The following is a 10,597-nucleotide window of genomic DNA, read 5'->3' on the forward strand; positions in this document are numbered from 1 at the left end:
TACTAATTTAAAGTAAGTAGAATAGTTTAACTGTAATTTAAAAATGATCGATTTTTATAATCGATGATCATATCCTCTAATATCAGCTTCTCTGGCTCTGGCTTGGCTTCTCACTTCTCACATTTCTCACAACAAAAAGTGAAAAGTGAAGAGCTTTATTTCCCTCGTTTTATTTTAGGCGGGTTTATTTTATAATAATGTCTTTCGTATTAACGTTTACCTCACTGCTCGAGGGTTGAAGTGCCATGATGCAATTAGAAAAAACAAGAAAGTGTCGAAGTGTCCTCCTCGAAATAAAAAGTGACCTGTGTTGTGTTTTATGTTGGCAAATATTTTAATGTGTCTTTAGGTCGGTACCATTTTTGGTTCATTATCTTGTATAATAATTATACAGGACAAATGTTTTAAAGTCTCTAAATTCTACTAAATAAATACATTGTTAATACTTTATATGCTTGTTTTATTTATATCATATTATAAGGATAATAATTACGTGATTCAAAGTTAATTAAGGTCGAATTATTTACGTGAACCGAGGACGTATCTTTCACGTGAATACTAATATATACATTCCCTAAAAGATACGTTAATCAACACGTATTTGCAACGTGAATTTCCCGAAACATTTTATTGCTATTTAAGTAAATAACACGTCTATTGAAGACGAGTTATTCACGTAATTTAAAGACGTATTTTCAATGTGACATTCCAACCAAATTTTCACGTGAAATTCACGTAAGCAATTTACGTATATTGGTGACAAATGTACCTAAAATTCACGTAATTAACACGTCGGTCTGTTTGCTGGGAGAGTATTATGTCGCTATTATAAAACATACTGACTCATAACTCAATACTAAAATATCTTGTAGTAAATCTTGACAGAACTTTAGGTTTTAAAAAACACCTACAAAGAACGGCAATAAAACTAAAAACCCGAAATAATATCATCCAAAATATATGTGGCATTACATGGAGTGTCTCAACCCATCGGCTACATACTAAATTTACAATCTAGATGCAGTAGAAATAGTATGATACAATTGATCCAAAAGATAGCATAACCCAGACATCCAAAGTGAAAGTTATCCTCCAACGCCAAATTGCTCTATATGGTCCATATAATGTTCATAAAAAAGTCACACCATTTTGAGCGTCGGGTTTGGGGGGAGAGGGGGAGAAATCGGTAAATTCATAAATTTTTACGTTTTTCTTCAATATTTCTAAAACTATGCCATTTAGCATGAACAACCTTCTATACAAAAATGTTCTACATTAAATTTGAAATAAAAAAGGCCCTACGCATAATCCTTCTAGTCCAGAAAGCCACTGCGCATCCGCTAGGAAAAATATTCCGATTCGGATTTTTTGCACAATCGTACTCAAAAAGGACCCCTTTTAACAAATTTGCATGTTGCCAGGACCAAAAGTGGGTCAACAATTTTTTAAACGTTTTTTTTTTGTTTTCTTCCTAAAATTATTTTTTTTTGCATGGAACAAAGTTTTTTTTAAGTTTTTCGGATCATTACAAACAGAAAATGTCTTTAGTGATATTTTTCTAGCGAATAAAAATTGAAAAATTGTGAAGTCGGCCATTTTTAACCCTCAATAACTATGTAAAAAACTGAAAATGTGAATGTTGCCAAGGTAGGTAGATATTCTTTAAACATCGATTGATGAAATCCCGAAGAAATTTTTGTAATTCAATATTCAAAACTCCTTTGTTTTTTAACTGCTAATCAAGCGTGCGCGACACTCGACAGTATGGTGCAAATGAAAGGAATAAATTCGTTATTTCGTAAACCGGCGATTTTAAGAAAAAAACCCGAAACAGGTCGATTTTTATTCTTGAGTTATGATATTGTGGCATATATGGTATACTAGTGACGTCATCCATCTGGACGTGATGACGTAATCGATTATTTTTTTAAATGAGAATAGGGGTCGTGTGCTAGCTCATTTGAGGCTCTTCAATTCTCTATTTAGTAATATAAACATTTACATAATTATTTATACAGGGTGTCCTTCTACTTCTTTTTTGTCAAATAATTTAATTTAATAAAAAATTTTTGGACACCCTGTATAAATATTTATGTAAATGTTTATATTACGCAGGCAATGGACAAGGAAATAAATAAAGATAACAAAAAGAAAACTAAAGTCAACTTGGGTACATGGAATGTAAGAGGCACATACGAAACAGGAAAACTCAAAGAATTAATTAGAGAAATCAAAAGATATAATGTAGAAATAATAGCTTTACAAGAGACAAAACAATTGGAGACAGAAATAGTAGAAATAGAAGACGTGGCATTTTTTAAAAGCGGGGGAGAAACCAGAAGGTTAGGAACAGGTTTTATAATACAGCGAAAATGGAAGGAAAGAGTAATGGCATTCCAACCAATATCAGATAGATTAGGCACAATAAGATTGAAAGGGGACAAACGAAACATAAGTATAATAAATGTACACGCACCGATTGAAGATGCCACAGAAGAAGAAAAAGATGAATTCTACGAGCAATTGGAAAGAGAATATGATAAATTACCAGGGTTTGACATCAAAATAATAATGGGAGACTGCAACGCCAAAGTCGGAAGAGAGAATATATATGAACACATAATAGGGAAATATAGTATGCATGAGGTGTGGAACGATAATGGCCAAAGATAATAGGCTTTGCAACAGAAAGGCAAATGGTGATAAGAAGCACACAATTACGCCGAAAAGATATATATAAAGGAACGTGGATTTCCCCTGATAAGAAGACAGTAAATCAGATAGACCATATATTAATAGAGAAGAAGCATACAAACAATGTAATAAATGTAAAGAGCATGAGAGGAGCGGACTCTTACTCTGACCACTACTTGGTGAGAGCAGAATACAAAATCGAGCATAACATAAAGCGAAACAATAAAACAACGGAAAAAATTGGAAAACAATTCAACATAGGACTGCTAAAAGATAACAACACAGAGAAGAAGTATGAACAGGGAATAACCAATAGACTAATCAGGGAACAAGAAACCTCAAGTCCAGACAAACAATGGCAAAATATCAAAGAAGCAATCTTGAACACAAGTAAAGCAATCCAAAACCAAAAGAAAACACAAAACAAAAGATTGGTATGATGAAGAATGTCAAGAAGTAGCAGAAGCAATAAGAAAAGTAAGACTCAAAAATCTCACAAATGACGAAGAAAGCACTAGAGAAGAATACAGAGAATTGAGAAAAATCATGAAAAGAAAATGTAGAAGCAAAAAGAGAAAATACAATGAGAACAAATTGAAAGAAATAGAAGAAAAATTTCAAAAAAAAGAAATAAGATCATTCTACCAGGAAGCAAAAAAAATGGAAAGAGGATATCAAAAAAACAACCCATATATGAGAGATGATAAAGGGATGTTGCTAAATGAGCCGGAAAAAATAATGGAAAACTGGCAAAGCTATTTCACAGAACTGCTAAATAAGAGCGAAGTACAAAAGGAAACAAGCCATTAAATTGAAGATGATCAGATAGAAATACCCACAGAACAAGAAATAAAGAACGAAATAAAGAGCTTAAAAAATAACAAAAGCCCAGGAATAACAGAAATATCGGCCGAAATGATAAAATCAGGAGGGAAAAGACTACAGAAAGAGATATATGACCTGATAAAAAGAATATGGGAAGTAGAAAAAATGCCAGAAGAGTGGACCATAGCAAGAATATGCCGTATACGTAAAAAAGGTGATAGAATGCTATGCGAAAACTACAGAGGCATCGCACTATTAGAAATAGTTTACAAAATCTTGGCACACAGTAAAAGAAAAACGCTAAGTCATTATTCGGAAAAAATACTGGGGGAATACCAGGCAGGTTTTAGAAACAACAGATCAATGACTGACCAAATATTTGCCTTAAAAGAAATACAGACTACCTGCTACGAACATAAAACAGTACTATATGCTTTGTTCATAGACTTTAAGCAGGCTTACGACACAGTAAATAGACAGCAGATGTACGAACTGATGAAAGAACTGGGGATACCAAGTAAAATTGTTAGGATGATAAAGATGACGATGGAAAACACAACAAACGAAATAGCTTGGAAAGGGTATACATCCAAAAAGTTTGAAACCAAGGAATAGACGGAGAGCTAGAGGCGAGAAATCATCGTCATAAGTAATATGGAGTATGGCATGTGAAATGTGTCTATTGTATATTGATAACTATGACCCCTTTCAGGCTGACACCTCAGTGGATACAGGAAGTAGCAATAAGGGATGAAAGGGGAAAGTTGGTGCAGTCATTAAATGTTTTCACCTTCTATTTTGTTAAACCTCCATCGATTTGCATGAAAATTGGTGAGTAGTTAGAGCATAACTCAAGAAACAAAACTGATATGGTGCCAACGTGCGCTTTTACCCTGGGGGTGGATGCCACCCCTTCTCGGGGTGAAAACTATTTTATTAAAAATAACCCCACTAATCGATAGAGGGACAAATTTTAAGCAAAATTTGTTACTTCTAATTATTAAAATAAATCAATATTTTTGAGTTATTAAAGATCAAAGATTTGAATTTTTCGTGAAATAAATGCACGATGTAAAGCGGTTTTTCGTGAATAATTCAAAAACTGTAAGTTTTATCAAATTAGTTATGATTACCAAAATTGAAGATAATAAAAAATAAAAGAGATTTGTTATTCGAAAAACCTTTGAGAATTAATAAAAAGTGAGTTATAGGTGATGGAATATATATTTTTTTCGGCTAGTACCCAAATCTAAGTATTCAAGCTCAAATAACGGGAAAACGGTGCATTTTATAAAATATATTTACTGAACACTTGTCAAAGTACTCAAGAATACCTATCAAGTGAGCTCCAGATGAAGTTTATAACATCAAAGCTAAGCAAGTGATGATGAAAATAAGAGAACCCTTTCGAGTTTTTAGGAAAAAGTGAAAATTAAAACATACGCTATTTATATATTTATTTTCAAAAATTTGTTAACAGAATAATTTTTAAAGGAATTTCGGGAATGCAGTTAGGATTATAATTTATTATCAAGTTCGTTTTATTACAATGTGAATATAACAAGTTAAAAATGCGAGCATTATTATAACGAAAACTTTGTTTTTTATGTATTTAAATTCCTAATATGGAAAATTGCTATTATGAAAAGTTGTTTAGAATTAAAAATTATGTTTAATGTGTAATTATATCCTACTATTTAAATATTGTAAGCTATAAAGGCACTTTACTGAGCCAATTTCTTGAGCGAAATTCATATTTTTTACACATTGACTAAAATCGATACACTTTTATATAATCTTATGTTTATGATTGCATCTTGGATTTTAGACCGTGCAGATCTTTTTATGAAGAATAATTTTTGTTCGTAAAATTAATAATATAAGAGTTATAAATGAAAATGATGATTGGTAGGTATCTCTAATTTGAGAAAAAAATTAAATATTTTCTTTTTATTAGAAGAATGTAGATATTAGTTACATTATTATAATAATTATTAATTATTTAATTATAATAATAACTATTGCATATATTAGAACACAGTTTTTAATTCCAAACAATTTTTCGTAGTAACAATAATTTACAACAGTGTGAAAAAAAGTTACTTTAATCTTGAGCGAAATTCATATTTTTTAAAATACCTCCTATAATATAGATAAAATTTGCTATCTGATGATTGAATCGTAGGTTTTAGACGATGCAGAATTTTTATGAATTATAACTTTATTTCGTAAAATTAAAAATAAAAAAGTGTCCCGTAATATACAGTGAGCACGTAAAGGTTGGAATAAATTCATTTTCTCGAGAATGGACGGTTTTGGAAAAAAATCCCGAAACAGGTCAATTTTTATTTTTAAATTACGACTTTTTGGCATATATATCATACTAGTGACGTCACCCATCTGGGCGTGATGACGTCATCGATGATTTTTTTTAAATGAGAATAGTCCATATATTGTTCAGTAAAAAGTTACACCATTTTGAGCGTCCGGTTTGGGGGGATGGGGGGAGAAGTCGGTAAATTAGTAGTTTTTTTATGTTTTCATCAATATTTCTAAAACTATGCTTTAGCGTAAACAATGTTCTGTACAGAAATGTTCTATATAAAATTTAAAACAAAAAAGGTCCTATACATTAGGGTGGGCTGAAAAAAATAAATGTTTTTTTTTTCAAGTGCTATACCGCGAAAAACTTGCATATATACTTCATAAATAAAATGCAACTGAGAAAAAAATTATTTTTTCAATATCACGGTAGCGCAATGCAATTAAAATAGTTCGTTTTTTGAAAAAAACTTGGATTTTTAAAATTTTTTCTCCGGTGTAAAAACTTTAAATAATCAATCGCTATAGTGAAAAAACTGTATAATTTGACTTAGAAAACAGAAATACACAATGAACCAGTTTAAAAAACAATGTTTACGGTAGCGCAAACAGCTTTAAATAACGGATAATTACGCTAAAAGGCGCAGTTTACAACACTGCCGTCCCGCGCGGAATGATTCGTTTTGTATGTGACTGTACCGTTTCCCCCACCACTCGTACCCAACCCACAATTCCTTGTGTTGTGTACGCTTGCTTCGCCATTTTGTGAGCTCGCGTCAGTGACTCGGCAGTGTTTGTCAGTGTCAAAGCTTTTGTTGTGTTACTTTTACTGTTACGTTGAGTGTGTGTTGAGTGTCATGGCTTTGTCCAAGAAAATTACGCGTAGTGAGTTTGATTGTCCAATATTCGGTTACCCAAAGGAACTACCTGTAAGTAAACTGCCTTCCTATGAAAACGTTTTAAAGTGCTTCTTTCTTGAACATTACAATTTAGCTGTGGAAACCAACAACAAATTGTTGAACAACAACAGTTTTTCACAAATTTCTAATATTGTTGCACCGAAAGTTAAGCAATTATTTGATAAAGCCTCAATACCAACAGTCTCCCTTTACAGAATTGTTCAAATGATCAATGCCTACAATAACAGTTACAGAGGTCTTATGAAGTGCTACAAACGAGATAAGGAAAAAGACTCGTTCAAAAAAAAAGTTGAAGATTTCAAGCAAAAGTCCTTGCGACTGTTTGATATCTCCGCATGCAAATGCACAATAACATTAGATTGCAATTGCCGAAAGGCCGTTGACTTGTGTGAGTGTCCGGTATCGATTGTTTGTACATGTGAGAAGTCAAAAAAAGTACCAGTCATTGAACTTAAGTTTTTGTACCTTCAAAGAAAACATAGTTTAGGCAAAATTGGTAACGTAGATGTGAAGGAGTCAAAAAAAATTATTCAAAGACAAAAAAGAAAAAACACTGAGTCTGAGTACAGCAGATGTCAGTCGAACGTTGACTCATTGTCACAGCCATCGTGCTCAAAAACTATGGAACCTACACAAATAGAAGACTTTGACTCAACTGAAATAAATAGAAATGAGGATAGTAGCGATGAAGAAGAGTTTGAACCTGTTGTAAAGTCACCATGGCAGATGCGAATTAAATTGACTAATACTGCGCTAACAAGTGATCGTTTTGGAGTTTCTGATAGAGCAACAGCTGCTATTGCTTCTAGCCTTTTGCAAGATTTTGGTATTATAACTGAAACTGAACATTCTAATGTTATTGATAAAAATAAAATCCGAAGGGGGAAAAAGGTTATCCGCACAGAACTGCAGGTGCAGAATAAGGCTGAGCTCAACACATTTCAAGGATTGTATTTTGATGGAAGGAAAGATGACACCATTGTGATTGAGAAGGTAAATTCAAAGCATTTTCGGAGAGTGATTAAGGAAGAACATTATTCTATCATTCAAGAACCTGGATCTGTATATGTTGGTCATGTTACACCTTGTTCTGGATCTGCTCAAAACATTGCCGACAGTATAATTACTTATTTGAAAAAAACTGGACTTTCCCTTGATGATTTAGACGTCATTGGATGTGACGGCACCGTTACAAATACAGGGTGGAAAGGGGGCGTAATTCGAACAATTGAAGAAAAATTGAAAAGGCCAATGCAGTGGGCAGTTTGTCTCTTGCACTTCAACGAATTACCACTCCGACACCTGTTCCAGTTTTTGGATGGAGACACTACAGGGCCTACAACATTTAAAGGACCTATCGGAACAGAGCTCAATAACTGCGAAAAACTCCCCTTGGTGAAATTTGCTAGTGTGGAGTGTGAAATTCCAGATATTGACCGAAGCATATTGAGCAAGGACCAACAGTATTTACTGGACATAAGTTCTGCTGTACAATCAGGAATCTGTCCCATAGATTTATCTCACCGTGAACCTGGCCCACTCTCTCACGCAAGATGGCTAACAATGGCTAACAGGATTCTAAGATTGTATGTGAGTGTTGAATATCCATCAGACGAACATAAAATCGTAGTTCATTTTATTCTGAAGTCATACATGCCTGTTTGGTTCAATATCAAAAAAAGCAAGTACTTAACTGATGGACCAGAACACATATTTCAAACTGTAAAATCCTCAAGATTCCTGCCTGAAAATCTGCTTCAAGTAATAGACCCCGTTATTGAAAGGAACGCTTACTTTGCCCACCCAGAAAACTTGATGTTGAGTATGATAGTAGATAAAAGAACTCACATAAGAGAATTGGGATTGAGACGAATCATAAAGGCCAGGACATCAGCACCCAAAAGAAAGTCAATTAGAGCTTTCCATCCACCCAAATTAAATTTTCAAGCCACAGAGTACAGTGAACTGATTGACTGGACTGCCACCACATTGTCACCACCACCATTACTAAGAAGAATCAGCGACGAAGAAATTCGTGCAAAAATCTTCACTGGGGACACCGCAGCTGAATGGAGATTCGACAAATTTCCTTGTCATACGCAAGCGGTTGAACGATGCATCAAACTTGTAACCAGCGCTTCACAAAAAGTAGTTGGTTTTGAAGCAAGAGATGGGCTCATCCGAACTACACTACAGTCAAGAGCAGCTATGCCATGCTTTGAAAGCAAATCAGCCTTCAAACTTCCTAAACAAGAATGATTATGGACTTAGTGATGAAATATATTCTACTAATCAAAATTCCTTTTTGAATTTTCAATAACAATTTTCATGAAAGATTTGTAATGCTATGATTTAAGTTGATGCTAATAAACTATGTTAAAAGGAATTTGAATTATTAATTTGCAGTCCCCACACTTTAAACAACAAATAAATTAAAAGAAATCTTTTTATTAAAAGGCATTGTGAGTAAACTGTCGCAGGACGGCAGTGTTGTAAACTGCGCCTTTTAGCGTAATTATCCGTTATTTAAAGCTGTTTGCGCTACCGTAAACATTGTTTTTTAAACTGGTTCATTGTGTATTTCTGTTTTCTAAGTCAAATTATACAGTTTTTTCACTATAGCGATTGATTATTTAAAGTTTTTACACCGGAGAAAAAATTTTAAAAATCCAAGTTTTTTTCAAAAAACGAACTATTTTAATTGCATTGCGCTACCGTGATATTGAAAAAATAATTTTTTTCTCAGTTGCATTTTATTTATGAAGTATATATGCAAGTTTTTCGCGGTATAGCACTTGAAAAAAAAAACATTTATTTTTTTCAGCCCACCCTACTATACATAATTGTTACAAAATCAACGGTTCCGGAGTTACGGAGGGTGAAAATTGGAGGTTTTCGATACTTTTTATATTATTTGGATAATTTATAGATAATATTTATTATTACTGATTGAAGAAATCTTCTTTAACAGGATTGTGTTTTGTAAATAGAATTTGCTAAGCCCTTGAAGAAACGTCAACCTTACCACCCAAAATTATCATCAATTGCCCAAAAAATATAAAAAATATCGAAAACCTCCATTTTTCACCCTCTGCAACTCTGGAAGCGTAGATTTTATAACAATTATGTATAGGACCATCTCCCCCCAAACCGGACCCTCAAAATAGTGTAACTTTTTACTGAACAATATGTGGACCATATAGAACAATTTGGTGTTGGAGGAAAACTTTTACTTTCGATGTTTGGGTTAGGACTTTTTTTGGACCAATTAATTATACTACACTACCACCGAAACTTTGGAACCGTTCATTTTAGAAGGATTATTCATAGGGCCTTTTTTATTTCAACTTAATGTAGAACATTTTTGTATAGAAGGTTGTTCATGCTAAACCGCATATTTTAAGAAATATTGACGAAAAACCTAGAAAACTACGAATTTACCGATTTCTTCCCCCTCCCCCCCCCCCCCCAAACCCGACGCTCAAAATGGTGTGAATTTTTTCTGAACATTATGTGGACCATATAGAACAATTTGGTGTTAAAGGATAACTTTCACTTTTGATGTCTGGGTTTGGGTCTAGTTATACCATACTAAAATAAATAAACCAAGACACGTTAAATGCTACTAGGAGCACTCGCGAATCATAATTTGCAATGTATAAACTTTAGAAATCAGGATTTGGGATTTACAGAGCAACTATGTACATTGTAAATTACGATTTGGTATTGCTTCTAGTACCATTTAACGTGTCTTGGTTTGTTTATTTCTACTGCATCTTGATTGTAAATTTAGTTTAGGAATTACGTATTCGGCAGCTCAATATGCTACCCCGATA

Source organism: Diabrotica virgifera, chromosome 1 (assembly GCF_917563875.1).
Source record: "Diabrotica virgifera virgifera chromosome 1, PGI_DIABVI_V3a".
In the NCBI taxonomy this organism is placed as follows: domain Eukaryota; kingdom Metazoa; phylum Arthropoda; class Insecta; order Coleoptera; family Chrysomelidae; genus Diabrotica; species Diabrotica virgifera.